General features: G+C 40.2%; 1 pseudogene across 1 annotated transcript; it reads left to right on the top strand.

The window, feature by feature from the left end:
* Positions 1-4359: 4359 nt before the first annotated feature.
* Positions 4360-6091, top strand: LOC308496899 (ubiquitin-associated domain-containing protein 1-like; annotated as a pseudogene). Its single transcript has 3 exons — positions 4360-4368; positions 4476-4550; positions 4994-6091. The product of its transcript is annotated as a ubiquitin-associated domain-containing protein 1-like (transcript).
* Positions 6092-8608: the final 2517 nt, after the last annotated feature.

The following is an 8608-nucleotide window of genomic DNA, read 5'->3' as shown; positions in this document are numbered from 1 at the left end:
TCTTTCTGTTCAGTTGTTTGTAAAACATGGCTTTCACCCTAAAGGTAACAGAATGGATGTTGTAATCTATGTTCATGTCGTACATTCCATGTAAGAGGAAAGGGAAGAGCAGGGAGCAAAAAGATGCCTTCCCTGTCAAGTCAGCTTCTTAAAGCTATTTCTTGGATTCTGGTCCTATGACTCCTTATATCAAATTAGTCATTCCTAGCCACAAACAAGGAGGAAAAATATAGTATTTTACCTGAAAACATCGTTGTCCTGAATAATCAGGGTTCTGTTGCTAAGCAAGCTGAGATAACAAATATTTGGGAAGTCCCCAGCAGTCCCAGCACCGCCCTCTAGACTTCCGACTTCTTTAACACAGTGGGGATTCTCTGTTACTCATCTTGGCCTCCAGCACAATGTATGGTATATTAAGTAGGCTCCATGACTGGTAGAAGGAGCCTTGAGTAAATGAATGAATGGAGTCCTTTATTACACTGGCAGTGGTCACTCCCCTGTCATCTGAAAGAGGCAATGGCTTAAAATTAAATAGTCCAAGTATCATGCAAGGACCTGTGGACATTATCCAGCCCACAAAGATCGATAAAGCAAAGTCTTTTACAAGGACATTTAAATTTATTACAATCGCTAGACTATTATACACTCAGTGCAACCTAGGATATTGTATCACATGGCAGGTATTGTTATGGAAGCACTTCAGAGAAAGAGAGCCTGCAAAGATCAGATACCGTAATTAAGTTAAAATTACTTCTTCTCAAGTATCCGACACTTAAGGGTTAACTTTGTATCATGTATTATTTCAGTTTTGAAGTATAAAACGCTACTACTACCTGCACAAGCTGTACATGATTTGGGAGAAATGCAAATAATATCTTTAGAGAATCTAAGTTCATAAGACTAAAAGTATTTCCATATGCAAGGCAAACATTCCAAATGTATTCTGTAAGAGCTGTGTCTTCTGTTTTCCTTAGGTGTTAATATCTAACAAAATGTCTACAGAAAACAGTACTTAGGTTGTAACTCTAAGACCTATGAGTATGTGAGTCTTGTGATTTAATTTTCTATTTATTGATTTATTTATTTATTATTTATTTGTTATTTGGTTATGTCTTTCAGAAAAGGATAAAGAAAATCCCAAAAGATCTTAGTAATCCCACAAGGTCTTGTCCTTCATCACAATGTGAAAGTTCTCAAAGATCAGTGCCCGCTTTTAAATACATAAACTTTATATACATGTATATATACATTTATTTATATATATGAAACACAAGAAAGATAGACCATCACATACAGACATATGTAATTTTTTTTCCTGACACTGTATGGAGTGATTATGGTCAAGTTTTATCTCACGATGACAGTCAATCCTCAAGATGCTAGTCACAAATTAAACAAAAAACCAAAAATCCCCCCAAAAAAAATAATAATGAAAATTCTCCTAAGGTAGAAAACAATAGATGTGTAAAAAGTAAAAATGAGTGAGCATTTATAGACTCCCAAGAAGTATGCTAAGAGAAATTCAGTAGCAATTCAAAGTACAGGAAAAGAATTATCCAATAAGGGATATTAGTTCTTTTTTTTTCTTAATTCAAGTTTATTGGGGTGACAATTGTTAGTGCAGTTACATAGATTTCAGATGTACAATTCTGTATTAGTTCTTAACCACAATGCAATTTTTCATAAACTGTGGAAAACTCATCATTTTCCCTAGGAACATTACCTGGGTTTTATGTGCTACAGCTTTAGGTATGTGTGCTTTATATTTGGTAAGTTTTAGGTTCAATCCTACAGTCACCATGCAGGATTAGGATTTGTCTTCTCCCACAGCATGAAATCTGATCTATATTTTATGCTTGAAAATGCATTTTGCAGGTTTGCAAAATAAGTATAGAAAACATGTATGCATGATTATGCATGAGCACATGAGGGTGCATATGCCCTGATGTACATGTAGGTCTTTATCGATAGATATAAACAGCTTCAACCAGATCTGATCTGTATTTCCTTGAAAATCAGACTTCTTAAGTAAACACACCAGCAGTGGCTAAAGTAAAAGGAAAACAGCCAATTTAATAAATGTTCATCTGTATAGCTACCTTGGAAATGCAGAAAACTACATCGTGCTATGAAATTTTTTTCAATAACATGTCCTGTCCCTAATTCCAATGCAATGGCTATGGTTTCATCATAGGGCTAAATAGAATGTAGCCTAGTAATAGTTTGCTTTACCTCAGTATTAAAATAATTCCAGAATTTGTAGTGATAGACCAGAACCCCTTTTTCTCTAACATAAGTGGGTAGTACTGGGAGAAAGGCTGGATGGAATCAGTTATTACTCATTTTAATTACAGCTTGTAACTATTTATTAAATTTATTTTAACATGGTGCCTGGCCACAATATATATTGAGAGTTTTTGTGCAACGAATGATTAAATATTATGCACCAGATCTAAAATGTATATTAGAATTATACAAGGCCTCTTAAACCTTATGAGATGTAAGAGAAATATTTTCACAAGAACCGCATAAAGAGTCAATGCTATTTCATCTTTTCTTATGGCAGAATAGTAGTCCATTGTGTATATATGCCACATCTTCTTTATCCAGCCATTTGCAACAACATTGAGATCATTATGCTGAGCAAAATAAGTCAGACAGAAAAAGTCGAGAACCATACGATTTCACTGATATGTGGGATATAAAACTGAAAACAACGCACGAGACAGACAAAGAAATAAAAGCTCATAAACACAGGCAATAATTTAGTGGTTACCAGGTATGGGGGGGATGGGGGTGGTAGATGAGGATAAAAGGGATCAAATATATGGTGATGGAAGGAGAACTGACTCTGGGTGGTGAACACACAATTTGATATATAGATGATGTATTAAAGAATTTTATACCTGAAACCTATGTAACTTTACTAACATTGTCACCCCAACAAACTTTAATTTAAAAAGTCAATGCTATCTATAATGTCCCCAGCTTAATTATAACAGTGAGCTTTCATAAGGCAGTGTTTCTATCCTCTTTCAATAGAAGCAGATAATACCTTGTCAATTATCTATATTCAGCACAGCAGAAGTACAGGAACGATAAAGAAAGCAGTCCCAATGCATAGCTTTCTCATCATCTAATTTGATGTAAGGACAGAATTTGAATTACCCAAGGTAGAAATTTCCAAAATTTAGTATGCATAAGAATTATATGAAATGATTATAAGAAGTGAATTTTCCAAGGCTTTGATCCCAGAGACTCTGATTCTGTGGGTTAGATTTCTCTTTCTAAAATAAAATTGTTCCTGTAAACACTTGATAAACATTGGTATGTAGGAACAGAGTAACTGTGTATCCTTATTTCTCAGATGTCAGCTTTTGACAATAAATGTCCGCCAGGGACCTTGAAATCATATTCAACTGCAATAAATGAGTGCAGAGATTCCATATAGCTGATTAAGAGGAAATGTGCATGTTTTAAAACTAAACAGAGCAGAGGTTTCAGTTCAATTTAGAAGATATTTAGGAACTAACAAGGACATTTAGCTGAATAGGAACTCTACACAATTACAAGTCAAGACTTTCATTAGGAAACATATTTGATGGTCGTCAATTTACAAATGCTTGGGTCATAAAGGCACCGTGATTTTGACCCATGAAGTCTGGGCACAATAGTTTGGGCCTTTAAAATTTAAAAACAGGTGATATTAATTGCCTAGTATGGTCATAAATGAAAAAGAGAGATTCAATAATAGCTCCACAAAACAAGGGTAACCATATCTGTTTGTGTGTATGTATACACATATGTACATTAAGTAAATTGGTTGACCTGATATAATTTTTATTAAAGGCTAACTTTTGGAGGATTATATTAAAAATTTTAATTTAAAAATATTTGATCATGAACCACTGTTCCTATTAATACGTAAAGGAAGGAATCAAGTTAGTTGAGAAAATTTTAAGATGAAAAATGAACAGTAAAAACAAAAATATAATTTTTTAATTTTTGTTAGTTGTGAAATAGAAAAATGTATAGATACATATAGCATACGTATATGTGTCGCGTCCTGCACAACACAAGCAAGTGGGAAAGGACGAGGGAGGCGGCGAGGGTTAAGGTTTATTAAAGAAAGAGACAAGAGACACTGAATGCAAAGAAACCACAGAGGACCAAGGGACTCACAGCCTCAAGAGACTGGAGCCCTGAATCGGGTCGTCGTGGGTATTTATTGATTTTTTACAATAGGCATCACATGATTTTGGGCAGGGTCTGTAAAACTCTGACACCACCAATACAATTAGCATATTTCCAATCACCCAATCATTTTGTCCCAAAGCAACCTATACATGTCATCGCCACATGAACAAGGTGCGGTGTGTGTGATCCCTGGGGGAGCGGATCTCTCAAAGCAATTATCCCATGAGGTCAGCGCAGAGCAAGCTGGTTTCGCTCAATTACTGTTCCTTGCACAATAGGGTGCCGGACATCTGAAGCATGCGTCAGCAGCTTCCCAGAAAGTGTTGGAGGATGGGCACACCTCACAACTTAAGGTTAACTCATGGGGGTCCCTGGGGTCCCGCCTGGCTTAAGTTGTCCCTCCTTTGAGGGATCTTACTCGTCTTTGGCTGCAGACCCAGCATGTTGGGACCATGAGAGAGAACTTATAAAAGTCAACCCCTAAAGGGACAACCCCGCAACCCTCTTTCTCTAAGGAAAGGGTGGAAGGGACAGACGGTTAGGATGCTGTGTGACAACATATATGCATACATATGTTTACTATACAGTATATTTATTGTACATGTATATTTATTATATATGTATACACACAAATTTATACACCTAGATTATGTAAAAAATCAAATCATGACACTTCCGGGCAGCTTGGCAGCGGAGCAAGGCGACTACTCCGGCCTGGCCCCGCCCCCGCCCCGCCTGCCCTCCCGGTGACCTTCAGGGCCCCGGCGGTGGAGGCGGTGCGATGTTCCTGTAAAAGGAGAAGATTTTTGCGGGCAATGTGCTGCGGCTGCACGTCTGTGCGTCCGACGGTGTCGAGTGGCTGGGGGAGGCGACCCAGGACCCTCGGCAGGGCACTGTGCTCATGGCATCTTAGAAGGCCCCAAAAGTGTAACCCATCACAAATTAATACACACAGTCTCCAAGAGGGTGCTGAGTGATACCAAAACCATCTTGGAAGAGAACATCCAAGACCAACATGTCTTGTTGCTGATGAAAAAGCATGCTCCATCTTCGCTCCCTAAGATGGCTGACGTCTCAGAAGAAAAGAAAAAAACAAGAGCAGAAGGCCCCAGATCGAGAGGGACAGTCCGAGCTACCGCCAGCCTGCCCTCCTGCGACCTGGACCAGGCCGTGGTCCAGACCAGCAGGAGAGACTTCCAGACAGAGCTGCGGAAGACCCTGCTGTGTCTCACTGAGGTGGCACAGCAGCTGCGGGCGCTGAGCCCCTGCGCCGTCGTTATTCACCAAGGCGAACGCGATGCTGGACGAGGACGGGGAGGAGCGAGTGGGCGAGGCGGCTCTGCGGCAGCGGACGGAGGTGGGCTTCCCGGAGAGCAGGGCCGGGAAGGCCCTTCAGCTCTGAGAGGTTGCGTGAGCCCCGGGGGACCCCTCCATGGACACACCCCTGCCAGGCCCCGCCCACCCGGAGGGCGGGGCCGAGGCTCAGCCCAAGACACCAACTGACGGAAATCTGCAAGAAGATCCGGCGGAAAAGGGAGTTTCGGCCCGATGCTCCAGCGTCATTTCCCTGATGGCGATGGGGTTTGACGAGAAGGAAGTGCTCGACGCCCTCCGAGTGAACAACAACCGGCAGAACGCGGCCTGCGAGCGGCTGCTGGGAGACCCGAAGCCCTCGCCGATTTGCTGGACCAAGGCATCCACCCCGACGGCCCTCTCTTTCAAGCCATCCTGGAGAACCCAGTTGTGCAGCTGCGCCTGTCCAACCCTAAGACACTGCTAGCATTTGAAGACATGCTTGAAAACCCACTGAACAGCACCCAGTGGATGAATGACCCCAGACGGGCCGGTCATGCTGCAGATCTCCAGAATCTTCCAGACCCTGAACCGCACCTAGGCGGTGCCTGGCTGCTGAGCCACCCCGGCGGCCTGGCCAGGAGGGGTTGGGTCCTGGTCGGGAGGGGGCGGACCTCTTAATTTTCAACCAAGTGTGGGGAGAGTGGGGAGACCCCTGGGGGGAGGGGGACTGTCCCCGGACCCCGCCTTCAGAGCCCGGCCCTGGATTGTCAGGGCGCTGGGCTGCTCTCATGCTTCAATCTTACTGCTTAGAAACTTGGGTGCCCGCAGTCCAGCCAGCCTGCGACAGTGTTTACAAACACGTGGTTGTGCACAGGGAGGAGCGCCTCCCTCCAGGGGGGTCCCTCTGGGTTCTTGAAATGCTACTTGAATTGACCCATAGGCGCTGCTTGTAGAGTCCACTTGCTGTTAGGAAGAGGCTGTTTCAATCCCGAGTGTTCCCGTGACTAAGTAGAGGAACTCACAGATGACTTTTCTTTAATAAATTACCCTTTTCCTACTTAAAAAAAAAAAAAAAAATCAAATCATGAAGGTACAAGTTTAAAAACCGTGGAGGGGGGAGCTTTCAAATGTATGTGGCCTGCAAGGAGATTCTTGTTTTTGACCCTGAGGCCCCTGCACGTATTAAGGTCTTTTTATTCATCGCCTTCTGCCCAGTCTAGTATAGTGACACCAAACAACTTAGTTCTTGGTGATCTCTCAGGGTTGAAGTCTAGGGAGAGATCAGTAAAGCTGCAAACAATCTCGTGTTGTTTCTACAGAATTCACAACGTGAGAGAAAACAGAATGTATAGCTCAACTGTTATTTGCTGTGTCTGGGCTCATGGTTCAAAAAAAACACCAACATAATTTTAATACTTAAAATGAGAACACCATCAGAGAATCATCATTAACCTGTATGCTTCAGGACAATTATGAGAGAAATTCTCATGTACTCTCATCTTGACCATCTTTTTATTTTTTTTTCATTTTACTTTTGATTTTTTTCTAGCTTATTGAGGTATAAATAATAATAAAAATTGTATATATTTAAGGTGCACAACATGGTGTTTTGACATAGTATACCTTGCGTAATGATTACCAAATCCAGCTAATTAACATTTCCATCACCTCACAGCTACTATTCATGGATGTGGTGAAAATATTTAAGTTAAGAGGATGTAAAGAAAAGGGAACCCTTTTACACTATCAATGGAAATGCAAATTCATAGAGCCATTATGAAAAATACTATGGAGCTTCCTCAAAAAATTACATACAGAACTACAACATGATCCAGCAATTTTACTTCTGGGTGTATGTTCAAAAGAAAGGAAAACATGATATTGAAGAGATATCTGCACTCCCATGTCCATTGCAGCATTATTCGTAATAGCCAAGCTAGGGAAACAACCTAAGTGTCCGTTGGTGGCTAAAGGATAAAGAAATTGTGCCGTACATATATAATCAAATCTAATTCATCCTTTAAAAAGAAGGAAATCCTGCTATTTAGATAATGTGGATGAATCTGGAGAACATTATGCTAGGTAAAATAAGCCAGAAACAAAAGAAAAAGTATTACATGATATTACTTGTATGTGGAATCCAAAACAGTTGAACTTAGAGAAACAGAGTAGAATGGTGGTTGTACAGGGCTGGGGGAAATGGGGAGATGTTGGTCAGTGGGTGTAAACTTTCAGTTTTAAGATGAGTAAATTCCAGAGATTTAATGTACAGCATGGTAACCATAGTTACCAATAATGCAATGTGTGCTTGTAATTTGCTAAGAAAAGAGGTCTGAAATGTTCTCAGCTACCTGTTCACATACTGGACTATCTAACATCATATCTATTTACATAGCTGTATACAAATATGATCTGATGTTGCTCCAGTGGGCTGCCCTGTTCCACTCTCATTTTTCACAGTAATGCTTATAAAGTGGTACTCACATCTCAGGATGTTATCTCAAATTTAGCCGAAACCAAATTCTTAACCTTTCCCCCCAAACTCAGTCCTTCTTAGACATTCCCACTTTCAGTGTAAGCTCATCGACAAATAATCTTAAGAGTTTCAGATCATAAAAGCCAGAGGTCAAACAGTCATAAGAAATACATCAGACTTGAAAGAAACAAAAAATAATGCAAGCAACAGAAAAAAATTATCATTAATATCCTTGATGTAGAAAAATGTTTACATACGCAAAAAGATGTTATGAAATAAATAAAATATTGTGGGAGGCAGTCATCTTAAAAACTGAAAATGAAATAGTAAGAAAAACAATAGAAGAAGGGTTGTAAGAATAATTTGAGATGATTGCTTAGAAAATAGGACATTGATGATGCTCAGAAAATTAAGGGACTAACAAAATGTAACATAAAAATGTGAGGGAATAACAAAAACTGAGGCCAATAAAGGAGGTATACATGAAGCTAACAAAAATTAGAGGAAACAAGATTAAGGAAGAGAAAATTAGGAAACAAGTAGTATGAAAATCTTAGAACTGGAGGATACTATATTCCACATTGAAAGTGCTTCTTAGGCCCCATTTAAACAAATGAAGAAAAACCACAACAAAACACA

This window comes from Rhinolophus hipposideros (assembly GCF_964194185.1).
Source record: "Rhinolophus hipposideros genome assembly, chromosome: 4".
Taxonomy (NCBI): Eukaryota; Metazoa; Chordata; class Mammalia; order Chiroptera; family Rhinolophidae; genus Rhinolophus; species Rhinolophus hipposideros.
Note: the sequence above shows the minus strand (reverse complement) of the source record. Positions and strands in the feature narration are given on the sequence as shown.